The 27854-nt window shown below is 37.6% G+C and overlaps 1 protein-coding gene across 1 annotated transcript in view; it reads left to right on the forward strand.

The window, feature by feature from the left end:
* LOC108969584 overlaps nucleotides 1–27854 on the forward strand; it is a 246110-nt gene that overhangs the window by 194620 nt on the left and 23636 nt on the right. The gene's annotated exons all lie outside the window — the stretch shown is intronic.

A 27854-nucleotide genomic window follows, 5' to 3' on the forward strand; every position in this document is an offset into this window, starting at 1 on the left:
TCTATCCATCCGTTGGACTCTTTAAGTCACAAGAGAAGGTTGGCTAAGTACCATATTTAGCAAAGCAACCCGAAGCAAATTACCGTTAGCTTTACAAAATATTTTATTATTTGTAATATACCGTTACTCTCCGTAGCATGTTGCGTCCTACTTGCAACTTTCAAAGACTTTACTTACTGTGAATAAAATGAGCAATTTCATAGCAGAGGGATTTTTCAAATTAAAACCGTTATTGTGCCAAGTTATGAAGCAATATTACAAAGACTTATCGTCGTATCAATTTCCACTCAGTTACTTCCTGCTACTAATAAAAAAATATACAGTTGTGAGTATATGTATGCAGTGAGACAGATTTATATGGAAAAAGAGCAATAACACGCACTCAAAAGCGTTGCATGCAACCAATAAATATAAGCGAACATACAGTAAGACGTGTGTGTGGGTAGAAAGTAGAGAATCTGACACAATTAATTTCCTGCACAGACAGGACCTACCTCAAGGCAAAAGTAATAAGCGCCAACAATGAGGGCACAAGCGAATAAATTCACCGGCACAGTATGTCACAAAAGCTTGGAAGCTGCCATATTTCTATATATAAATCACAAGCGCACATGTATTATATATACTTACAAAAGTATGTATGCGTTTGTGTAAAAGTGTTTCTGTGTTGCTGACGTAATTTGCCGCAACGCCCTCGTATCGCATTTCCACCACATGCCAACACTGCGCGGCCTGCCATCTATCACAGTCAGCTGTGCCACCGAAGTGGCCTAAATTTGTAGAGGCGCCACGCCAACTGCACTCAAAACACACACATACTCATGGATGGGCAGTCAGCGCATCAGCTGCTAAGCGTGGCTAAGCGACGAGCACAAAAACAGAAGCAGCTAAGCCAAAGCCAATAAGCTGTATGTTGCAAAGCAGAAGAGGCGCGGGCGGCAGCAATCGATCAAAATGCACACCCACACACAAATACTAAATGTTTTGAGCATGTGTGTGTGTGTGTGTTCATTTATATCGGTTGCATTGCCAGCCAGCTATGATAGCAATGGGCGACAGCTAGACAATGAAAAGTGAAATTCAGGCTAAAATCGTTAACACTTCACATAACACATGCATACACATCCACATATAAGTATATGTAGTTGGTGACATATACATATGTACATGTTTTCCCACTCTCGCACATATACACAAACATATATATACATACGTCACCGTTGGCTGTTGGCTAAATTCCCTGCAATGTCGTTCAGTGGCATGTCGCGGGGCGTTAAAGTGACAATAACTGCATATTCACATACATATTCATAGTAGTATGTGTGTCATTATAATAAGCGTTTAACGCGAAATGTTGCACGAAGTGCTTTACGCGGTGGCAGTGCTGTCAAAACGAATTTTTCCGCATCATTTTCGCAAAACGGAAAACAAAACAAGAAAACCTGTTAAATTTGATTGCACCGAAACTAAAATACCCTTCACAGTTACATTTTTTATAACATATGGGGTATAAAAAGGTGTTTTATTGGATTTTGATGGATCAGTTTGTATGACAGCTATATGCTATAGACATCCGATTTGAACAATTTCTTCGAAGATGATTCCGTTAACTAACGCAGTATTCTATGTCAAATTTTAAGCAGATTTCTTGCCAAATAAAAAAGTTTTACCTACAAGAACTTGATTTTGATCGGTGAGTTTGTACGGCAGCTATATGCAATAGTGGATGAATCTGAGCAATTTCTTGGGAGATGGTAACGTTAGCTGACTCAACCTTCCATATCAAATTTCGAGTAGGTACCATGTCAAATAAAAAAAGTTTGCATACAAAGATTTAATTTTGATCGGTCAGTTTGTAGGGCAGCTATCTGCAATACTAGTAGTCCAATTTTAACAGTAAATTCGGATATGGTACTGTTATCTAAGATAATTTTGCATGCCAGATTTTGAAAAGATTTCTTGTCAAATTAATAACTTTTTCACACAAGATTTTGAGCAGTCAGTTTGTAGGACCTTCGATGTTTTTCAAAGAAATTCTTTAAAAATTTCTGCGGTCATGTCTATATATTTGTATAAAATGTTTCAAAGGTTTAACAAATTTATTTTTTTTTTATTTTTATTTTATTTTATAAAAGCTTACATAATAATACAATTATTATACAAACTTAAGAAAAATTGTTATTAATATTATAAACAATTCATGAACTCCAGTTCTCATTATAAAAATGATGGAAACTCAGTCAGAGTTCAATGCAAAATAAACAGGAAGCTAGCGCCCCGCAAAAGTGAGCCACGGATGCAGTCATATACACACACATATACACATGCACACACACATACTTACTTCAAATAACAACAACATCTACAATAATGTCAAAACCTTAGCACTTTACTTCAGCAAATGGCAACATTTGCATCACAAAGCAATGAGGCAATCAATTTCTTCAATAAAAAAAAAAAATAATAAAACAAATAAAAAAAACTAAAATATTTGGCCACCAATATATACTAAGCCAAAATTTGAGCAAAACGAGGAAGCTGCCAAAATATTTACGCAAGCACTTACCGTTTGCGATACGTGTTGCAAGTAGGAAGTCATCGCCACCGAACGCGCACGCTCAATTGGCTTTTTTGATTGCATCAGCCGTGATTGCCATTGATTTGTAATCGATATCGATTGTGAACTCATTCCCACACACACACACGCCACAAAAGCAACAACACATATTACTTGCATACATGTGGTGTATAACGGTGCTTTCCTGCTTAGCGCATTCGTAGCTGCCGTTTATTGTGTCCTAATTGAATTAAGTGTCGCGCAAATTGACGCGATTGAACTTAATTAAAATCTCATAAAGAAGTGGGTATTAGTATCCACAAATTGATAGTTATGAAGGAAGCAGTCGGTTTGGGTGCACAAATTGTAGCTATTCGATTAGTTGACGGAAAATAGTAATATTTCATAACGGTATCATAATGAGGTCAGTAAAACTAGTTCGTATTATGAAATTAGATTGAAAAAGCACAAACTATTTGGTTTTGCTGGTATACGAGTTTATATTGAATATATCCGCCTATAATTCATATTTCCGGACTCAAATTCAAATAACTTGAAATTAAATAAATAAAAAATATTAATTATATTGTTGGGCTATCCGTTATTTAGGAAGAATCAACTCATGTTCAATTATTGTATATTTAACATAATATTAGAAATTCTTAAAGTTGACATTACTTTTAATTACAAAATTAATTCACAGATTACAATTACAGCCTTCCAATGGTTAAATTTTCGATTTTATGTAGCTTTTGAGGTATGATTCATCTTCTCTCCTCTTAAAGCCCATCACTCAATAGATATGAAAATGTGCCAAGTCGGAAAAAATATTTACCAAAAGTATATCTCTATTCACTATCTAATTGCGGTAGCCACAGAGCAGTAAGTTCATTGGGGGCATAAATTGCCTTGATAGTCATACTAGGGGCGTGACAATCGCCCAAAAACCGCTTTGCAGTGCAAACGTGTCACTCTTTGGCGGCCAACAATGCCTGAACGAGTGACTTAGATTACGCTGTCTGTATATATGTATATAGCCACAGAGCAGCGAGTAAATTAGAGGCAGCAGTCGCCCTTGTAGTCTTACTAGGAACGTAGAAATCGTCCTAAAAATATGTCACACTTTAGCGACTATTAGTTCAGAACTCAGGTAGTCGCACTTAAAAAAAAACTGACCCGTGCTACACAGTATCTCTTAAGTTGGAGCATTAGGAGACGTCACAGACATCCTGTCTCAGCCGGCTATTCGTCAAGATTATGTTAAAGCGTATTCTCATCGTCCTGTAATACTTCGCATTTCAACGAATCAACATTTTCCATTTTGTGAAGGGATCTGCAGTTTAGGTGCCCTGCAGAAGTTTGTTTTGGCTGCCCACTAAAAGGTATACGGACTTACCGGTTACAGCAGAAGCCCACTTGAAGCCTTCTGTTGTGTTTAAGACTGAATTGAAGTCATTTCGTTTGAAGCTACCTTTTGTGTATGGATTACTAAAGAAGAAGCCCGCCCATGTTCTGTTTTTACGCAGCGATCCATTGGTGAATACGTAGATTTCGCCGTTGGGACTGTCAGGCACAGAACCCTTGATCCATTCTTCTCCACTGGGAAAAAAAGTTGTTTTTTATTCCACATGAATATTTTTTCCAGGTGCGTTCCCATATGCTTAATGTGGCACTTCTCGATAGTGCCACCCACCATATCACATGTGAGTAGGGGACGGAGGACACTTCTGTAGAGTCTGCAAACTATATGGGGTCGTAAACCCCACTTTGGAAAATGCCTCGAAGTAAAAATAATAATGAAATCCTTCATGTCCTTTAGCATTCCATCAGTAAAATCATGGCTCAATTCGGAGATGACCATATCATTGACCATGCCAAAGTTTTCGTTGTACTTCTTCCTCGTTTCTAATGTAATTGCACGCAACTCAGAACGGTATTTAAAGTCATTGCATAGAATTTGTGAAGTACTATCAAGAAAACAGTACATATGCTTGTTCCCATCCCAACAAGTTTGTCGACAAACTGCAACAACATTTGTAGTAATATGCTTTTTAATAAATACAAAAGCAACAAAGCATGAAGCGAACTGTGTACAGAGCAATTAAAAGGGAGTCTCCCACAAAAACGCAACACGTCGTGGCAAGTTGCTGACATTTTACATAAAGGCCTGCGAGCGGTGTCTATCTGCTGCGGCATCAACAGCATTATGCGCCAATTTGGACTAAAACGAATGCAGCAACACGCCGCGTCTCTAATGCGGCAGCTATCAGCCGCTTACCATCGCGCATGCGCACGTTCAACGCTTATCAATACGAAAGCGGCTGCGACTAGTCGTTTAGTCACCTAGTTTTATTACCTTTTCGCTGTTGCATATTGTTTACAGCAATTTAACCTTGAGCGTTGCGAAATATGCTCAAAAGCATACGCCTCCACTATTTTACTATTTTTGGTAGCAAAATCTGCCGATCTGCCAAACTTTGCCACGTATATTCGCTTTCATTGCTTGCCACGTATTGCCGCACTCATTTACCAGGAGGCCCTTGAACTTTACCACTTTTATGAATATATGTGTGGTTTCTATGTTTCAGCGCATAAAAGTTTTCTACAAATATGGCACCGCCAAAAGCTCTTTCTTGCAGCGGCAAAATAAAATACCAAATGCAAACGTTCAAGAAACAACGCTACAGCACTAAATTTGCCAACAAACACAGCACTAAGTCCAAAAGTGAAAAATTTATTATCGACACTGAAGTGCATGTGCACGAAGATTGTCGCCTGGATATGCAAAGCAGGCAGCTTGCGGTAAACGTAACTCGACCAAGATGGCAGCGCGCTTGCGCCACTGCCACTTCAAAACTCCGAATGACTTTTAGACTTTAATTTTTATTTTTATTTTCTTCTTTTGTGTTTTCGGCGAAGTTGTAGGATTTATCTGCACCATGTTTTACCATAAATGCTGTCGGTGTCGGCCAAGCGGCGTTTGGAGGTCAATGCCTTGCCAGCGAATGAAAGGTGCCGAAGTCATCGAGGACACGAAATGGCAATCTTTTATCTGCAAATAGTAAAAGCGAAAATAAAAATTTAACTAGCAGGTGCTAAATTTAATTAAGCTATTAAAGGCTTCAGAAATATGCAAGCTTTTATTGGAAAGGTAAATATTATTTAGTACCTTAATATTCGTTTGGATTACCCTTTTCAGCGTGAGAAGGCTGAGACTAGATGTTTTCACATAAATACTCGCTCTGCTTCTTTAAACGTTCATTTTTAATTTATTTAGCGCTTGTAACTGCTTTTTTTTGTATAATTGAACACCGGACTCCGCTCTTCTATAAAGTCGAGTAAAAAATCCATTATTTTTTTAGTATACTTAAAAATAAGGAAATTTCTTAACATCCTAGAAATCCTCGCACCTACTCATTGGCATAAATACGCGCTTACAACAGCGCGGCAGTCGTTGTTTCTTCATACTGTTTGGCGCCAATTGGAGATTTCAAGCGAAGCCAGATCCTTCTTCACCTGGTCTTTCCAACGCAGTGGAGGTCTTTCTCTTCTTTTGCCTCCCCCGGCGGATACTGCGACGAATACTTTCAGAGCTGGAATATTTTCATCCATTCTCTTGATTCGCTGACCTCATCAATGCTCCAATTGCCCATAGTACTGGTTTACGTTAAGAGTTTGGTCGTAGTAGAGCAGCTCATATTAAATGATTCCCTGGCAATCTCACCAAGCGCATAACATAACCATTCGGACCGTCAAGCTCGGCTTGATTACCGTTTGTGCCAGATTATTTCTAATATACCACATCCGTTTTCGTTTGACGTTGTCGGTGGTGCTCCACATTTCATTATTAGTACCCATTAAGTTTAAAAATTGATAGTTCTTGTTGGTATTCAGCAGCGATTTGGAGATAGAAGTTCAGTCCAAGAGATCTTTGCCTTAACTCGTATAGCATCTAAACATCGAGCTTATTTTTGTATCCAGTCCACTTAGCAGTTCACTTTAGTAATTTCCGACACCAGATGTAGTTCAGTTGCTAAGTCCAAGAAGAAAAGTCATCGTTTAGGATGCCTGCGATTCACGCGAATTTTAACAGACTCTGCTGCCTGACTATTTCACTTTTTAGATGTGGTCGGTCATAATTAATGCTTTAGCTTAATGAAATTTCTCGTATCATAGACTCTTAATGGAACGATGAATATCAGCCTATCACAGACTCAAGCGGTAGTCTCAATGCCAATTCTATTTTTTTGGTACCAAGTTTTTTCTCATTTAGATTTTCCGTCACATGACAACCTATTAAGCTTCAAAAGATCACAAATATTTGAGTATATATGTTAGGTCTGATTTCTTCTCTGTTACTAAAGGCAAGTAAACTCGCCAGTTCTGCTGGAGCACCTTAAATTGTTAATAATTCATTACGGATATAAGACGATTCAGTCGATAAAGAGTTCGTCATTTAGTCGAATATTTCTCACAGAGACCCCAACCAACCAGCTATTTTTAGTGGCCCACAAGATGGAGTAATGTTCACACTTCTAGCAGACCAGTATATGAAGAGTGCATAAGAAAGGCTAAAAATAAAAGATATATAACGCGAAGACTTCAATTCGCCAACTTCGTAGAATGACAATTCCATAAATGCATGACTGCGTTGGCAGGTATTGCTTTCCTAGCAATTTGCCATTCATCAACTTAGGGAATATATAGTAGCAGCTAAGCTAAGTGCCTGGGAGTAGGGAAGATGCCAAATCGCAGACCACTAAGTTCGGCGGGCGTTTTAGAGATTTGCGTGCGCTGTCGCGCCAAAACTGACTTGACTGCCAAGACTGCCCGACTGTTGCGCATCAATGCATGTGACATTAGTGTGGCATGTTGCACGTACACGCGTTGCGCACGAGTGCGCCATTATGTGTGGCATGAATGTATATGCGGCAAAAACTGTTTGGACGTTATGGCAAAGCTTCTTTGCAACTGAAACTTCTCGGATTTTATGGACGCTTTGTTTTTGTATAACTTTACGTCAGTTTTGTCTTCTTCTTCATATAATTTTTCTGCTTGCGTTTATGGTAAATTTGCTTGTAAACGCGTAAGGGCATAAATTCCATGCTTGAATGGTTTGACATAGCGTAGCGTTGCATGGCATAGCGAGACGTTCGTCTGTGGCCACGCTTTCCTCACTCTTCGCCTACTTCGTCTTCTACTTCTTCTTCTTAGGGCTCAGGGAAATGCTTKGCGGCAACGTCACATTGCGTGCCACCACTTTCAAGTTTATTTGCCCAGACTGCAGTGAGCGTGCAACACCAACAAAAATAACAAAAAAAAAACAATAGCAAAAACAACAGCCACAACAAAAATGAATGGTAAACACTTTAACGCATGTGGCATGATGAATATGAATGACGGCGTTTGCACCGGTTGCAGCTAAGAATATGCTTGTTGTTGCCTCAGCGGCAGTTCGTCATGTCAAAGTCAATAGAGACGGTCACAGCAGCTGGCCGAGGCGGCTATGCACAAGTGAGTGTTGCATTTTTGATTTATAAACATGCAAATGTTGTTGTTGTTGCTTTTGTTGTAGTAATGCCATAATTGCTCTTGCACGTTTGCCATTGAAATGTGTTGCGAATTCGTCGGCTAGAATGAACTGAAGTGCAATATACATATGCATATGTAATATATGCTGCATGTTGCATGTTGCAACTGTCAAGCAGCGCCGAATGTTGACAGTCTTAAGTGTGTCCTCACCAGCGGCTTGCCTGCCGTCGCGCTGTACTTGTTTTCCGGCACATTTAGGTGTGTTGTTGTTGGCATTGTTGTTGTAGTTTTTGCTCTTGTTGTTTTTTTTATTGGTTTTTTTGTTTGCTGTTTGTGCTCTTGGCATTGCGCAACTGTTTGCACAGTACTTTTCACGCGAACTCTTGAATTTTTCTTGAATAATTCGCTCGAACCTGCCACACGGATACGTGCCACATATAAATACTTGTCTGTAGTTTTGTAATGTGCTTGTTTGTTTGTTTGTAAGAGTATGTTGTTGCTACATGGGTGGATGGGGTTAATTTAACAGCATGCCACAGGCATTTGCAACAAATCAACCAACCGACACAACAACACCTATGAAAGCATGGTATTTGAAAGGCTTCCTGCTAAAAGGAAGGCTAAATGCGGCTGGTGGTGTGTTTGGTGGCCTATGAAAACTGTCAGCTAATACCATCCATCTCCGTTTGTAGTCAATTTGGTTGTTACCGCATTTTAGCACCTCTTTCTTTGTATCATAAACACCCTTTAGCGCATTCCTTTCGGTTGTGGCAAGAACTGATATTTTACGATATTTTTGTTTTATGACTTTTTATGGGCGTGTTTGACCGCTTAAGTAGTATATGTGATATATGTTCACCACATACCTCAAATATATGCAAATAACGCATAAAAGTCGGTTGTGGCAAGTGCCTGCGTTCTCTGCTACTAAAGGCATGCTTGCTTTGCCTTCTTATCGCTGTTAGCTGACTGCGTGCCGCGCGTTGCAACAAGTCAATAATTCACTGCTGCATGTCTCATTCCTGCCAATAAAAGTGCCATCCGCCAGCTTTTTGCACTTTCCATTTCGCGTTGCTACGTGTAGACACACACAATCATATATATATATATATATATATTTCTATGCACACTTATGTTTTTCTTTTGATTTATTTCAATATTTAGTTTTTTATTCTTTGATTGATTTCATTTTATCGTTTTTATGTTTTTATGTCGCATTTTCGTCGCCTCTCTTAAATGCATTTTGTTTTAAAAAGATTTATGTGCCTGCAACAAGGTGAAATAAAAATAAAAACAGTGATAATGTTAGGAAGGTGTCATAAAAATCATGCTTTTATATTAAAGTGTTATTGTACATTAACGTATTGCACTGAGACTCCTTGTACCCCCTTCCTACCTCTTTTCTTTGGCATTCCATCTCCGCGTTTGCCTAGTGAAGAACTTTCAATGCTTCTCACGCATATCTGCAAGGAAATATTTTTTGATTTTTGTAATAGAAATTTCATAGGTGTCGACTTCGCACAAACTTAGTGCTAATAAGAATAGCAAATCTTTTAAGGTTTTCAGTATTCGTTTTGTAGATTATCAATTTGGTTTCCAAATCCAAGTGGATTATATAGCAAAAGTACCATTTTAATAAAAGTTTTCTAGCTAAAATTGTCGTTTTCCATTAATAGGTATTTATATATTAGATTAGATTACATTTGAGGAATCACTGTGATACTGCGACCTGTGCTTTATTGTGCCTTCTGCTATTTACAGAACAACTCATTTTAACCCAATTGCGTCAAGGGTGTTTTGTGAAGAGTCTGCGCTAATGAATGTGCTAGCCTGTCTAATCACATTCATTGTCCCGATATACGAACTTCTTGCGATTTCAGAACAGTCAAAGAATATGTGTTCTAGTCTATCTGGCGCACGATCGCAGGATTCCCTAATATCTACAGAGCATTATCGCAATTTGTGCAGATGACACCTTAGCCTGCAGTGGTCGATTTATTATTCCCACAAACCGCCTTAATTTTTGGCTGGGAAGGACAATTTGTTCCTTAAAACGTTTTGAATTAAATTCCCTACTTAACGGAATCCTTATATAACAGAATAAATATAGATATTTAAGTCAGGATCGTATCACCCTGTTTTTTTCTTCTTCATTCAAGTACACATCAAGTACTAATTTTTTTAATATCTAGAATTCATTAAATATTTTGTTCTCCCCTTTCTTTCCCCTTTTATACTTCAAGTGCTCTGTAATACTATACAGACATCATTACCATTTCTAAGATAACAGGGATCTGATGTTTTTTCGGACTAAACAAAAAATTTCTACAATTCCCAAGTTATGCCTGCTAAGTAGTTTGTTTATTCAATTGAAAACGAGTGAAGAAGAACGCATAACCATTCGCGACCAAGTCATCGCTTGGCTTATTTAGTTCCCAAGTGAATCCTAGCTAAACAGCACTCAACTACCTCGATGGATTTCATTAAAATTTAATGTTTTTCGTCCTCTTAGCTATCTAATTTCTTGAAAATTGCAACGTCTAACGTCAACCAGCTGAAAGCTGTGCGAACGAACGAATTTGTCAACATTTCTTCCGCCGAGTCCTCTTTGTCAATCCTGAAGGTGAAATCTCCATAGGAAGAGAGCTCTGTTGTCTCAAATCAACTACCTAGATATTAGTTATACCTAACTTTTTCTTGTCAAAGGCATTTTGTAATGGTGGTGTTCGAAGATCTTGAAACCGTGCGAAAGCAATGATTATTGAATTGATCACGTAAAAAAACTTGTTTGACCACGTTTCTCAGCAGAGCCATATTTTATATACTGTTTTTGATTCCTGAAAATAATTCTTGAATTAAAAGAGCACAACACTGTTACATCAATTTTTTGGAACCGATGACTCCTAATGATTGCTAAAAATTTCGGTTGACCTCTATCTACAAATAACTCGTGGAGAAAGATTGTTCGCTGAAAGAATTCGAATTATTATTGCTAGTTTAGCCTTTAAGAGCCTTAATTTCTCTCCTTGTTATGAAATTCAATCACTCTCACTCGAAAAAGTATTGAATTATAAAAAGAGACAGAAGACATTTCTGACATTTGGCATCGCATGTGACAGGTAATTAGATAACCAGTGATCTTTCTAAGTTAATTACTTTGATTATAACTCATTTTCATTTTGGGCCTAAGTTAAAAAAAAATGGAGAAAAATACTGTAATAGTAAAAGCTGATGTTATAAAACTCCAATGAGACAGCATTGAATGAAGTCTACTTTCTCGAGAACCGTCAACAGTTCGATTTAATAAGTGCATATCCTACCTAAAATGCAAAATAACGTGACATCACTATTCATAAGTTTACAGGCAAAGGAAAAAGAATGAAGAAAGATACAATAGAAACCACTCATATTGAGCTAAAATTTGAGTTTTGGTTATAAAATGGTTATACAATTGTTATAAACTGGCTACATATTAGTTATAAATTGGTTACATATTGGTTATATACATATATGTATAGCTGAACATTTTATGCTACACATAGGTAATATAATGTATTGAACCGTAAACAATAAAAAACTCAATTTTGATTTTTTGATGGAACGTGGTATTGCATTTTAGGTGACGGTGTGTAGCATTTTGACAAGTCTGGAACAAAAAATCCTGTTCCTTTAGTCATTTGTGGAGATCGAAAGCTGTTTGATGTTTTTAATTTATTCAACAGATTCAACTTAGTGTGAGGCAAAACATTTTTATATTATTTCAATAAAAATTTTTCGGCTTAACTCGCTAAATATAACTATAATGCATCATGTGGCGTGTTTTACTGATAAAGTGTGGACAGCTCGCTTACAACAAAAATCTTATTWACAATTGCTTATGGTCAGTCACAAGCCACAAGCCACAAGCTTATTTATATGACTATATACATATAGATATTTTCCACTACCTTTAGGAATTTCACTCAGCAAAGGTAACATATTATTATATTATAAAGTTCTCTTGCCTCCCGCAACTAATCAAATTGTCTGGACAGCGCTTTGACGGAGTCATGTTCTTTTCGCATATCTCATATCGCACGCCTGTCGTCGCCGGCGTGTTGTATTAAGAATTTATTTATTGTTTTCCAACCATTTGCCGGAGCTGTCACTTCATACATAGTCACACATAGCTAGTGCTTTAGCTGTTTTCGTGGCCGTTGTTGAGCATTATATTGCTGCAATGAAACATAACCGACATTCCTGTGCCGTATTGTGCGCGCTGTTGATGTCAGCATTTATTTCAAGTTGTTTCACCTCAGCAACAACTTCGCTTTAGCACTCCTCGTCCTCCACGGTTACGTTGTCAAAGAATGTGACAGCGCTGCCACCCGCTGCCACATTTCTCACACAACTATATGGCACATAGCCTCATAACACTCCCACCGTCCATACGCTAGAGTTTTGATAGGCACGAACTTCGTTTTGCGTTCTTTTTTCACTGTCAACTCACTCACAATTCTCGGCACTTCACTTCATTTGCTCGCGTTGCACATTCGCTTATTGTCACTGGCATTCGCCACTGTCTTTTCTGGTATCACTTTCAGTTTTTTGAGTAATTTACACGGTTCCATTGCATGTGCCACCACCAGCACTCCTTCAGGCACCAACTCGCTCACATAACGTTGATTCTCCATTGAAATATTATGTTGCGACTCTGGCTTGTGGCGCGCTTAATCGTTACGGCTAGCTAGTCGACCTACCCCGAGTGTCACTCAACGGTAATGGAAGTTATTGCTGCAATGCTCCTTCAGGAATTTGATAGTTTTGCGTAGTTCTTTGAAATAATTGCGATAGAAAATGAGTAATTCTTTTTGCCAATGGTGCATTGCTTGGTTTTTTGTTATTGGAAAGAGATATTCTAGTCTTTATTCACATAGGCTTACCGGCTTATTGAGTTCTATTTCAGCCGTAAAGTTCATTTTCGTGATTTGTAATGCAAACCGATAAACCTTTTTCTCCCATTAATTATACCTGCAGAAGTACGAAAGCGTTGGCTTATAAATCTTTATATATTTTTTTATACCGAAAATATTCTATAATATAATTAAAAAATATAAAATAACAGAATTTAAATATAAGAGATGTTTTTTACTTTGTTAGGTTAATTTATTCTTTGTTTATTGTTGTTATAAAAGATTGCCGCAAGAAATTTATAGCGGACTATAATGTTGATGACTCCTCGTGGCAGGGTATAAATTCTACTTTTTAAGCTACTTAGAGACGACTGTCGTTAGTTAATCGAGAAATATACACGGACAACTAAAGTGTTAGCCGATTTTCGAATAATATCTCAGGCGTTGTTCTCAAAATTTTGAATCATGGTCGACAGTAGGGATCTAATTAGAAAAGCTTAACCTTGAAATTATGAATCTAATCTAACACCTAAGGGCGACCTTAACTGTTTTTATTAATGCGTTCTCTGTTCTACATATAACCGATTTCGTATTTATTGCAATAGCTTTCCGAATGATGTCTAATGAACAGCTTTTGCACTTTCATCGGATCGTCTATCTCTAGAACACGATACATACAATATTTATTGCAAACACTAATGCAAAGTGCCTTCAAAATGTTTAAAAGTATCCTTCTCATATCTGAAGTCATGATTGACAAGATTATCAAGTGACGTCCAAAGCATGAAAGCTATGCTGTCAGTAATACAAAATGTTATACAAGTACTATCTGTTTAAAAACATAAATATTCAGCAAAAATCAGTGAGATTAGGCTCCCAAACTCTGTGGATGAATACTTGACATATCATGAACTTGCAAAGACCAGGTGGATAAATATATGCCCACACTTGGCATCTCCATGGAAGATTACTGTTGTAAACTCGGCTATAGTCGCGTAAGCGGTGTCTATGCTAATAAAGAAGAAGAAAGAACATCATCTACGTATTCAACGATGGATCAAAGGTTTAAATGTAAACAGGAGTTTGTTGCTACCTTAGTAATCCATACACAAAACGTGGACTCAAACTAAATGATTACAATTTAATATTTCAGCTCGAAATTGTTAACGCAATAGAAGGTGACAATTTCGTCTGTTCTAACCAGCAAGTCCGTACACTTTTTAGTGGATAGCTAAGCAGCAAATGAGGCTATCCGTTGCACCTATTCTAAACCTCACAGCTTTAGGTTTTGCAAGCAGAAAATAACTAGACGCTCATTGGGTAATTTAATATTATCTTGGTACTCTGTAAAACGAATAGGCTGACGAGTTGGCCAGCTTAGTGGCAGCTAGGAACATAATTACCCTAAGCTACCCTAGACAACTCAGCTCTTTTAAAGGTTGCTTGAAACAATAGGCCCTAAAGGAACAACTCAGGTCTTAGAACATTAGAAACACACGAGATACCACAAAGTTACCTTTAAGTAGAGTTGAAGATAGTCAGACTAAAAAACAACCACTTCCATGCAAAAGGTAACTTAGTAACATTGTAGGGCTTATCATAGGGCAACTACCCTGAAAGTCCCTTCAACAAAATTGGAAACGCTGGCACATTAATACACATTATTGACGAACGCTCAGCCTGCAGCTGGCTGAGACAGGTTATCTTCCACGACTTCCAATGCTCAAGCTTAAGAGATGAGAGTAGTTCTTTTTTTACCAAATCCACTGAGTTGTTGAATAAGGCTTAATGTGGTTCCCACACGAGAGGATAATGAGCCTAATGATTGCGTAAGTATGGCCGTCTGCGCTAAGGGGCTCCTGTGCTTTCCGCTTCAACCAGCCAACCAACCTGAGCTAAATTTATTTTAATGATTAACGTGTTAGCGGCTTATTCACTAAATCCAATAATTCCACAACTACAACAGAAAACGTTACTGTGGTTCCAAAAACTAGAATGAAATCGTATTCTGTGCTATGCAAGAGAATATTTGGTTTTTCAAATAAACCGACAATTTAGATACAGAAAGCCCTGTAAAAATAATATGTTAACTACTCTCCTTTAACGAGGTAATTCAGACTTGCTTTCCTTGTTAACCAAAAATTATAAAGCACAATTTTTTGAAGATTCTCTGAAACAAAATGACTTTTCAGACCGTTTTATCTTAACAATATACGCACATATACATATTTGTACGCTCCGATATGTAGATATTTTTAAATATACATATTTGCATTTCCATATAAATAAATATATATTTGCATATTTATATAGAAAAAAATATCCCAAGGCAGATGAAAGCCAACAATTGACTTCCTAACCGCGCACTGACCTCGTCTTCACGTTATCACCTTACAATTTCACTTTTACTGACAAAACGCCACATTGACTGGCAGCTGCCGTCATACGTGAAGGCAAACCGACTGCATACGAAATGCATAAAGCCGTAAAATTAACCCAAAACAAAAAACATAAAAATTTAAAAAAATAAAATAAACAAGAAATGCATTTTCGGTAGTGTGGCTATTTTTAGCAACGCAACGCAGACACCATTTCGACGATTAACCGGATGGGATATAAAACGGTAGCCGGAGCTGTAACTTCACAGGTAAACACTACAAAGCGTTCAAAACCTCCGACATCGACATCATCACCGCGTCACACTGACAACAAAACCAAGAGTAAATACAACAAAAGCAACAATAGCAGCTGTGTTGGTAAGCAAAGAAGTGCCACTGACAGCAAATGCAGGCGCAAAACGTCATAAAAGTGCGTGTAAAATGAAGTGCAACGGAGTCAAAATTGTAGCAGACGAAAGTGAGAACCGCAGCCGACTGACCGTACGAAGAAGCAGAAGTAGTCGACAACGCCGAAAATGAGGTAGTTTCCACAAGCGGATGTGCTTATGAAAATGTGTCATATAAAAGATAAAAAATATACTTAAAGACTGCCACACAATAGACTATAAATAAAGACACGCTTAAAACAAAAAAGCCGTAAAATAAATGCAATTTTAACCTGCAGCTAAGTGGGATATCTGCTTGGCATGTCTATTCGAGACTTGGCAGGTAATTTTCTGGTGATCTTTTCACATTTCTGAAGCTGCCAAAAATTGAAACAAGCGTACTGAAAGACCCGCAAATGTTTAATTCAAAGAGAGAGAAAATACATTTTGTTCATTACTTTGCGTTTCCGACAAATTTAGCATTTTGTGTTGGTAATGCTTAAAAATTGTTTATATGTAGATGAATATTTTTTATATGTAGAAGCATATATTTTGAGAAATTAATACGAGGACGTCTTCCATTGTTTTTCGAAATCTAATCCACTCGTATTCTTTTTAGATTCTCTCTATCAATTGACACGAGCGATAAATTTTTTGAGCAATTGACAAATGTGCGAGATCCAGCGTGGACAAATTTTGTTTTCAGTCAAATGTTTATGCAGCAATGAATGTATACTGGTCCCACTAATGCCCATTGTTGGCTCAATCTCACGATAGATCACATGTCGATCTTGCAGTGTCAGTTTGCGCACAGTATCTGTAGTTTCCGTAACAATTCCGGAACTGATTTTGGATGACCTTAACGACATTCATATTGAAAGGATGAAAATTTTAAGTGACTGCAAAGAACACAACTAGTGCTCCAAGCGTTCTGAGTATGCATAACATCAAAAGTTTCAAAATTTACGATAAAGTTTTGATTTCCCAGATTGCAAGTCATGGGTTCCAACTCCCGCCTCAACAAACCTCGCCAATCAACCTTTAAGAAGCCTTGACTCATGGCTTAAAAAGTACTTAAGGAAACGAATATATTTTCAATTTAAACTGATCACTGCCATCAGACATGTGTACTTGTGCTCGCATAATAAATCTGAGACCGGTCATGAAACATAAAAAGTTAACTCCGTTAACTAGTAACGTGCTGCATCTAACTCTTCTCTGATAATATGCAATCAGTGTTTTTATTTGATTAGTTGATTAGTGCTTAGGTAGAGACAAACTGTCACTTCTTTTTGAAAAATAATAAAAATACGGTTGAGAAGAGGAGAACTATTGCAAGTGGCAGTGGAAAATGAGCCGAAGTCCTGTCATCTAAATGAATTCAAACTACAGTTACTTGAACTAAAAAAAAAAAAATGTTTTTTTAGACCTATGGTTTGCATGAAGAAATAATTTCGTTCTATGATCAAGCTTATAGCTTTGGTATGAACTTTTTTTTATACGTATAAGGGTTTCCAGCCGAGAGGCTCAATTTTTGACTACTTTTGGCAGCCGTATGTCAACAATTTCCCAAATATTCTCTTCGACGACGTTCATTGTCTCGGGTTTATCTGCGTAGTCTGGCAAATTCACATAACCTCAAAAAAATAGTCTAGCGGTGTTGAAACGATCTTGAAGGTCAAGCTATAGGTCTAAAAGGCAAGAAATTACGTTCACAAAAAGTTTCCTCTACTAATTGTTTGTTTAATTTATTCCCCGTTCGATTGTAACTGTTACTTACTTGTACATTTGAAGGAAGTAACTGTGTCACCATAAGAGCTTGTGGATTATCCTCCCTCAAATTGTTTTCTTTATTAACGAACCCATCCAACTAAAAGTGAGCTTCATTGCTAGAGCACACTCTGTCATGCGAACCGAGTCATTATTTTGATAACACATTTGCACGATTTGCAAACGCTTTTCCAGAATAAATCTATTCATTATAAAATGGCAAAACAAACTAAGTTAAATCAAGTAACAATTTACCAAAAAACAACTCTGAAAAAAGTATTGTCTCATTGAAAACCACACGACTAAAAAAAAACTCTGCTCTCTTATAAAAAAAATATATACGTAAAATCAACAATACCTACTTGAAGTCAATACAAGAGAGTATATGGGTGCCTTATGGACTTGGCATAACCGCAAGGCTATTATATAGATATACTTGTGGCTTGCATTATTACCAATATATCGCATTTATACCAGTTGTTTATTCCTGTCGTCAAAAGTATGTTGAACAGAAGACAGCTGGCATAATTTAAGCCAGTCATAAGAAGTAACAACTAACATTTTACAAGCAAATAATAACTTTTCAAAGACATGGAAAATTACAAGTTTATACTAAATCATATTCAAAATTTGCGGTAAACTTTTGGCACATAGACAATTGTCAACAAATTTTTGGAATTTATTTTAAGTAACTTCACAACTTAATTATGTTCAATTAGCTCTTTAGAATTCTTTTACTTCTATATTGACGATTACATTAAATATTTGCAAACGCTGTGGAATTTTTCCTTCACACAACAGCAACGCAAATTTGCATTTCGCACGCAATCGAAAGTTTGGCATAAATATTAGTTCATGAGTGTCGCCTTATGCTCAGAAGCCTCCAAGCATTTTGAAATGCGAATTTTGTCTTTACCTATTCTTTCGGTTTTTTTACTTGATTTTGTAATTATTTAAAGTTGAATTTTACTTGGCCTGAATCAGTGTTCATTAAATTTCGCAATGAAAATACGTACTCGATTATTAGAGTTTGCATTTATTTGTATATTTTGATATTGTATAAGTGCAGTCTGTAATAATCGAGTACGCATTTTCATCGCTGTTGAATATTTCAGGCAAATGTAGAGCATAAAATATATATGTACATATTGTCACCTAAAATGCAACATAAGTAACATCACTTTTCATAAGTTTACATGTGGAGGAAAAGCGAAAACAATCATATTGAAAAAAAAAATTTGAGTTTTGGTTATAAAATGGTTATATATTGGATATTACATCTCACAGCGAATTTTAATTTTTTTTTTTTTTTTTTTTGTGATACGCAGTTTTGCATTTCAGGTGACGATATATTTTTTTGTTGGTAACTTTTTATTTGTAATCATAATGATAATTGTAAATGATGAATTGAAATTTTTTTTAGAAGATAACGGTGATAATAAATATTTTGGAGTACATTTATGGCTTACCTAAATCCCAACGAAAAGGCTCGGGAAATAAAATTTGCTGGTTATAAGTTATACTAATTTTAAAAAGCCACCTTGGTACTCCAGGCCAAATTCTCTTCCCCAAAAACTCCTTTCACACATTATTTTCAGCGCATGAGAGACCTAGCGCGACATATATACATACATATAAGATAGATGATTTTAGTGATATCTACCTCTATCTAAGTATGATCGGTTTACGTTATATGGCGTTAGAGAGTTAAGGTTTTGTACTGAAAATTTTTTTCATACAGTTGTGTGATTGCTTGTGTCAGTTTTGCTTGAGCACGTTTCAAAAATGGACACCAGCAAACAGAAATAGAGCCATAGTGAACAGTTTTTTGTTTGATAAAGACAAAAACGCCAACCAAGGGCCTGAAACTTAGTATAGTGCTCATGATCCTGTACAAGATCTTAAAGTTGAGGCTTCTGACTCCGAATTTCGGTATTAAATTTTAATAGTTTCGACTCGTTGCTGGGTACTATATCATTCCATGACGAAATATCGAACTTTACTTAAGAGAAATGTCAAAAAATTTCGTTTGCTGACCTTATCAATCTACTTTTGTAGCGTCGCTATTGAACAACCCTGTATAACAATCAGTCACGGTAAATTTTGGTTTCGTCAATTCTGTGCCAGTAGTTTTAATGTCAAAGAAGTAGCATGTTTTAGCAAACTGCATTCAGATCAGGGCTCTTTAGCCGGTCATTATATGCCATAAAATATCATATTATCTTTCGGAGGCGCCCATTGCGCCAAGAGTCTAACAACTTTTATCGGACAATTTTCTGCATTTTCTGTCATATCATATTCTCTAATTCTTGTACGCTTCATATACGCGGTATTTTAGATAATAAAATTCGTATTTGTTTTTATTCCAGACCAAGTAATATTGCAACCGTGAAAAGAATTAAATGAATTTGAAAAGAAATGTCGATTTGTGCCGCAGCTAACAATAACTCAAAGTGAATGTGGCACGGTCTTTTCGTCATACCTTGACATCCCCTCACTTATAAAAAACTGGGCTTTCTGGTTTCCAAATGAAATAGATTTGGACGACGAAAGCGTTCTCGTCTGAACCTAGATTTAGTCTGCAGTGGTCTTAGTTGGAAATTAGTCCCAAAGAGATGTACTTTTCTGTTAACCAGAGGGACTTTTGGGTTGTATTGTACGATTGAAAATATTTTTCTCCTTGTTATTGCGTGCAAGTTGGATCGTTTAGACGCTAATCAAGGCGCTTGTGCGCTGATCGTATTCATTTCATATTCCTTTTAAGGAGACTGAGACATGCAGCAGCTAATCGCTGCAGCCAATTTCATTGATTGGGTGTCAATCATTGAGTGTCAACAATTACTTGTGGAACATCTTTCAGTAAATTAAAAGCTCAAGCTCGAAACAACTATAATTTACACATCACTTCGTCTTTAACGGGAATCGAAAAAATACATACACACACATATATTTTTATACTCTTCTTCTACAACTTAACATATAATATTTCAGGTTACAAGCTTCTCCAAAAAAAAAGAAAGCAAAAAAAAAAAAAATAAAAATAGCTGCCACCAATTATTCAATTAAATTCACACTGTCTCAGAAAAATTTATGCGAAAAAAATTTCGATACATAATTATGACATCTTAATTTCATGAAAATCTGTGCACTTAACCATAAAAGGAAAGTGTTCGACGCATGTAAAAATGTAAACATGCGCAAAATGAAAACGAAAACGCAAACGCAAACAAACACGAAAGTGAGCGGCGTCGGTGATCAGCGCGCGCGACTTGGCGATATGCGACATGATCGATTGGTCAGGTTGAGCAGTTGAGTATGATGCTACACACCAATTTTATTGCGTTAACAAATCAATAAAAAATGTTTTGAAAAAAGTGGGAAAAAGCGAAAATGAAATAAAAATGCAACAAAATCACCGATAACAACATAGTTCAGCGGCGACGTGTCGCTGTAGCAACATAAATTATAGTCAATATTTTATATGTAGCGCTGTCATGTTCGCTATTGTTGTTGTTGTTTTATTTACTCTTACTGGCTGTTGTGTGCTATTAGTGCTTTTAGTCCCCACAGACGTGTGATAAAAATGTCATAGCGCGCAGTCAGCGTCGTCGTCGGGCGGCACACTGTCAACATGAAGCGCACCACCAGCGCCGCCAACCGCTTAATTGACATGCTGGCGCTCGCTTCACTTGTGCTCGGCTTGTGACGATCGTTGATTGAGTGAGTCAGTGCGCAACATGCTGCAGCTACAAATCGTGCATGTGACTGCGCATGCGTACAATTCGTTCACGCATGCGCGCACGTCACACACAATACAACAAACAATCGGCCGTCAAGCAAGAGATTTGCCGTCGTCTGCTGATTGCCAATAATAATGCCACGACAGCCGGCCTCCTACTTCTATGCGACAGTGGGCGCTGGTGCGCTCTGCTGACATTGGAAATTTATGCATGGAATGTGCAGTGTGGCGTAATATCGGCAATTGTTGCAGTTGCAGCGGCGCGCAGCAGCAATTATGCATGTATATTTGTATACACTTGTGTGTTGCGTGCTCGTGATATGCGGCAATGGCAATGTCAGCTTAAAATAAATGGTGTTGGTGGCGAGGAGAGGGGAGATGGCGCAGCGGCGCGCTGTTACCATTTTCCATTGCTGTGTGTTCGTTTGTGGCGTTGCCTTGGTCGTTGACATTTTCGGTGACCAAGCGACAAGCAGGAATTGCAGTGGACTCCGACTGCGTTTGTATGAGTGTGTGTTTCGTCTATGCGCTGTTATTGCATGTTTGGCTTTGTTTTTATTGTTTGGTGTGTGTCTGCGATAAATAGGCAAGGCGCCGAGCGGATTTTCGACGACATTTGCCAGCTTTGCATTTTGGTTTTTCTTTTTCTGCTTTTAATTTTTTGATTTTTTTTTTTTATAGATTTTTTTCAATGTTGTTGTGTGGCACGCACGCGCTATTACTATATTATTTTTGCTGCTGTTGTTGTCGTTGTTATTGTGGATTAATGTTGCTCCATTTAAATTTACAACAAAATGAGTTATATTAAACAGCAACTAAAATAAAGCTCCAAAAAAAAAACAACAACATTAAAAATGTTAACTACAACAACAAAAAGTTAACAACAACAAACAGTAACTGAAATAAATCAGAAACAACAAAAACATACTAAAACAACAACAACAACGACAACAAAAATTACATAACTTGTTACAACAACAATTGCTTCAAGTTGTTACCTTAAGTCTTCACATATTTCACGTTTCCCGCTACATGACGCGTCACTGGTCAAGTGTCGAGCGGCGCCACTTAAACGCTCGCAACATGTTGCAATTGGCGCGGTTCACATGTGTCCCCAGTAAACCAGCTGCTGCTGTAGCTGATAAGTCATAGCCAGCTATTGACTTTTGTTGTTGTTAACTTTGAGCTGAGGTTGTTGTATACATAGGCCTTGCAACTGTCACCGCTACATATTATGCAAGACACACTCACTTAGGATACGAGGCAAAGCGTACCCTCGTTTGTTCGTTTGTATACTATACATTCGTTTTCTCACATTTCGCTTTGCTTTATCATCATCTTTGTCCGATTGCATTTTTATTAATTAGTCAGCTTTTAAGCGCTGATAATTTCATTGGGATTAATTGAGCTTGTTTTGTTTCAAATTTGTGACATCGATCAATACAGTGGATTTACATTTTTTTTTTTTTTGGTTTTCAATTTAATTTTTTCTCTTAAAAAATACTGCCGTGTATAAAATTATAGAAATCAATTATATAGCGCTAGCCGTTTATTTAGGCATAGAAAATAATTGATATAAAAAATAATTGAGGATATGAGGGCAAGGATATGAGTTTCGCAAATACGAGGGTTGTCTTTTATAATTCGGAATTAAAGAACAGAAATTAAAAATTGAAAATATACACTTTAGTCTTCGTTTGAGACAATTCTCGAAGTCTTTTGTCTCTCTGATTAAGGTATCTCCGAAACATGCGTTCTAAATGCATTAACCGCTTTTTCAGATTTTCGAAAATGTTGATCTCTTAGTTATTTTTTACGTATGAAAATAGAAAGAAGTTATGCGATGCCAATTTAGAACCATACATCGGATGACTTCCTAAATCAATGTTTTGAGTGTTTGACTGCGTTAATCTAGTAGTATGGTTATGACAAACTGTCAAACGTTCATGCAGTTTTGAATGCATAAAAAGTTTCCGGAAGAACAACTGATTTTATACGAACGTCACTACGACCTCGATTAATTTCGCCATACTATCGTTAAACACTGACCCTTGATGGGCTTCATCGCCAAAAATTTAATTAAGTTCATCGCTGCACTGTTGCAAAGATAATCCACGTCGAATGTTGTAAAAAATAATCGCTTGAAAATGCAATTAACTGCCGTTTCTTGGTCGAGATGAATATTTTAAGTAACTGTAAAGAACACAAATAGCGCTCATATGTCAAATAGTTCTGAGTAAGGTACCTATAAAGTCAAAAGTTACAAATCATGAAATATGTATAAAGGCAGCCTTCTTCTGTACTGGCATAGACAGAGCTTACGCGACTCTAGCCGAGTTAATAACAGCGCGTCAATCATTTCTTTTGTTTTTTTTTAGTAATTTGGCGACAATTTCAGATACCAACCAAGGAGATCTCTCCAACGGAGTTGAGATCATCCTCTTCCTCCACTTCCATCGGCAAGTACTGAATAAAAAACACTTCAAAGCAAGAGTGTTCTCTTTCGCGCGGACAACATGACATAGCCACGCAGCTGCTATTTCTTGATTCGGTGAACTATGTGTCGTAAGCTCATTGTTCCATCGACTGCGATACTTGGATGTATCGCCGTTGCCAATGCCCAAAACTTTTTTCTCGAACACTCCTAAGTCCGATTCATCAGATGATGTCATTGACCATGCTTCCGCACTATTTAACAGAACGGGAATGATCAGGGACTTGTAGAGTTTGCTCTTTATTCGTCGGAAGAGAACAAGACTTTTTAATTGCCTACTCAGCCTAAAGTTGCACCTGTGGGAAAGTGTAATTCTGCGTTGAATTTCAAAGCCAACGTACGTAGTACAATAAAGCGACTCAAATAGTGGTTCGTCGTGGCACCTAGCCTTTTGCTTGCTTTCTTGAGAAAAAATCTTCAACTCTCTAGTTATTCTTTTTATACAATCTTCACCGTTATACAATCAATACGTAGTCCTAGGTACACATGTATCAAAGCTTGCCTAGATTTAGATACCTTTTTGGTAGCTTCGCATGTTTCTCAGGGCTTGAGTGGCTTAACCGATTATAGCCCATAAAATACCTAAAGGAAAACTAAACTTTTATTTTATATTAATAGGTTGGGTTAGATTAGATCGCTGATCTGGAGAGATCACTCGCGAACTCTTGATCGCGTTTTCGAACTTATAAATTAACAGTTATTAGCCAATACAAATTTTTACAGGCATTTTATTTCCATTCCCGCCAGTTCGATCTATTTCCTGAAGGTATGCACTGTTAATGATTTCAAGGCTAGTATCACCGCTCTGCTATCTGAGTGGATGGTCACTTCTCTAAAGGAGGCTCCCCTCCGAAGCCGGAAATCTACTACTATCTTAATGATGATAAATGAAACCTCGGTTTAGAAGACACCGCAATAGTCAAGAAGTCTGAGCCTGGAGTTGATAGAGACCTCCTTACAGTAAACCGTCACTGCTCTCCTCCTCCAATGGCTTCTGAATGTAAGAAAAAAGGAAATCGAATGTCGTTCATACAGACTGTATTAAATGCATATTTAAATGTATAAAAAATAGTTCAACATTTTAATACAAAATGGCGGTTAATCTTCAAAATCCCCTTTTTCATTTAAGAGCCAAGGTGATATTTGAATCTTGGTCTTTGATTATTAAATAAAATTTCATTTATTTTTAATCAAAAACTAATAACAAATTAATAACTAATATACACTCGACAACCAATATAATTCAAGAGCATTCCGCATGAGCGACTTTCACCTTGTCTGCCGCCAATGAAGGCAAATATAGATTAGCACAGCGCCTTCTTATTATCAATATCACGTCGCTCACGCGGTCAATCAATCATGCGAAGAGCCGCTTTGGCGGACAAACTTTCAGCAAAATTTCACTGCAATCAAACAAAATGCGGCTTTTAATTAACATTTGTGGCAATTAATTTAACATAAATAGAGCATGCCACAAATAAGTGGCAACATATAAAAAACTACATAAACATAATTTTTCTGTGAAGCACTTGCCACATATGCTACATATAAACAAGCATGCGGTAGCAGCTTTGCTTGCGAAATTCGTGCAACACCTGCCCACGTACGAAAGATTATCTGCCACAGCAAGCTTTTTATGCGCCAAAATACGTTTATATGCCGTGTAAGTATGTATGTTTGTTTGTGGGCTGCTGTGATGTGTTGACAGGCATTCTGGCTGAAGCCACGGAACCTGTCTGCCCATCAGCGCGCGTAATGAAATTTACCCTGAAAAGCACTTTAAAAGCGCTCTTCGGCAAACACAAGCTGCTGCCACATATGTATATTGTTGCGTATATATAGTATTTTGATTTATGTAGGAATGTGTGATTTTGCCACAAGTCAATCCGTTGCATAGTCAGTTGATGCATGTGCCTGTGCCTGCCTTGCGCCGTCAAGCCGTGTAACATGAGCAAGTGGCTGCCACAAATTTCATACAATGAAGTGGGTCAGACTTACGGTCACAACGACAAAGTGCCACCACGAACGCTACACTACGCTTGAAGGTAGCAACCCACGCAGCTGCCGTCCACACGACGAGTGAAATGACCGAAATGACTGAGCAGTCAAGTCGCTCCGGAAAATGGTTAACCAAATGAAAAGTGGAGCGCAAAGAATTAGTTTTGCCTACATGTCAGTCAGTTAGTCAGTCAGTCAGTCAGTCAGTCAGTCAGTCAGCCGGTCAGTCAGTTATGCCACATTCGTTAGTACCACGTAATGTCAATTCAGTTGGACTGCCACTCGGACGCGGCGTCCATCATTAAGTCACTCAGTCACTCAGTCATTCATCTAAAAGCCAGCCATCCAGCCGTTGAGTAGCAACAACGGTAACATCATTTTCCAACACTACTGCGCATTTGTCAAAAATTTCACACAACTTGCCACATGCTGTGCGCAACAAACATACTACCACGTACTTGAAGCACCACCACTAACACCAAAAATAGTCAAGTGTGGTAGTCCGACGCAGTGGCAGACCAGAAATTAGCGCATCTGCGCTGCAAGTCGCCGTGGCACAAAGTTTTCAATTTACTTGTACTTACCACGGCCATTGCTGGAGTTAGCCGCCGCTACAGTGTCCGTTCATTTCGCGCTTCGCTTCATTTTGTGCTGTCCGTAATCGCTGCAACGTCAATGTTGCAATTAGAGTTGCCGTTGGCTACCGTTTGCAGCATGCAACCGCAAAAGGAAACTTAGTGAGTCGCCTTCGTCATTTTATCTATCGCATGATATTTATTTATGTATGTGTGTGTGTATGTTTATGTGTTTGCAGCCTACGTGTCAGTTCATTGTCGACTTGCTGCCTAACAACTGTTTATTTGTGGCTTAGCTGCTAAGCAATTGCTAGATTAATTGTAATGAGCTGATATGACTGTGGCATGCAGCATGCACCTACATATGTGTGTGTGTATGCTTGGTTGGCAGTCAAGGAAGTGCTCACGTGATTGCTACTACATATTATTGTCTGTATCTAGTTACTACCTTCTTGGTTGAGAAGTTTAGACTTCCCTTCTTTTTTTAGTCGCATGGCTTATACTCAGAATATTGATTCTTGAGTGTATGAGAAACTCGTTTAATACTGTTTTCATATATAAATTCGTATTATTATCTGAAATATTTTGTTGAAGCTCAGTGGTTTCTTAGATGTTGGAAGTTAATGTTTCAAGACTAGTTTCCAACCGATTTATGTCAAAAGTGATATCAAAGGTTGAAACAACCGAACGAAGGCCCATTTTCCCACACATTACTCAAATCAAATAAGCTCCTATTAATGTTCTCAAAGACATATTTGGTTCTAATGTGGATCAAACGTTTACTGCTTAAAGATTTTTGAAATTTGGTATAAATAATATAGCTAATTCAGCAACATACAAGACATAGGCATTATAAGCGATTGAAGCAAGTTTTGTATATTGTTTCCTCAGATCATATAGTTCTTCAATTTGTACCGCTTTTTTTCGTTTTATATATTTGTATAGATTTCCATTCCATAGGTCCATTCCGTAGGTCCATTCCAAGGACCTTATAAGTGCGGCCTTAGACCTTGTAAATCCAGCACAGACCAGTTTTTCATAATATGTCAAACTCTCCAGAGGGCCCTGGACAAATAGAGCGACATGAACCAGCTTTTTGTCGATTTTAAAGCTACTTTCGACAACATCAATAGTAGTTGCCTGTTCAACAATATGGTCTAATTTGGGCATCCCTGCGAACTGTGGAAGATATCTAGCTTCAACTGGCAGTGATCTCGTCATTTGCGGAGATAATGTTTACCAGACTTGTCAGTATCCACACAACTCTATAATACGCCAACTTTGTGTTGGTGGTTTTCTAAACCCGGTCCTTAGAGCCGATGGTGGCTTCTAAAGTCCACTGCTCCTCGTATCACTGACCGATTTGTATATGAAATGAATAAGAAAGATATATAAAAGACCTTACTTAAATCACAAAAAAAAAATTAACAAGTAAAGAAGGGCTAAGTTCGGGTGTCACCGAACATTTTATACTCTCGCATGATAAAGTGATAATCGAGATTTCAGGCGTGGTTGTGAACCGATTTCACCCAT

This window comes from Bactrocera latifrons, unplaced genomic scaffold (genome assembly GCF_001853355.1).
Source record: "Bactrocera latifrons isolate USDA-ARS-PBARC rearing strain unplaced genomic scaffold, ASM185335v1 scaffold_105, whole genome shotgun sequence".
Classification (NCBI taxonomy): domain Eukaryota; kingdom Metazoa; phylum Arthropoda; class Insecta; order Diptera; family Tephritidae; genus Bactrocera; species Bactrocera latifrons.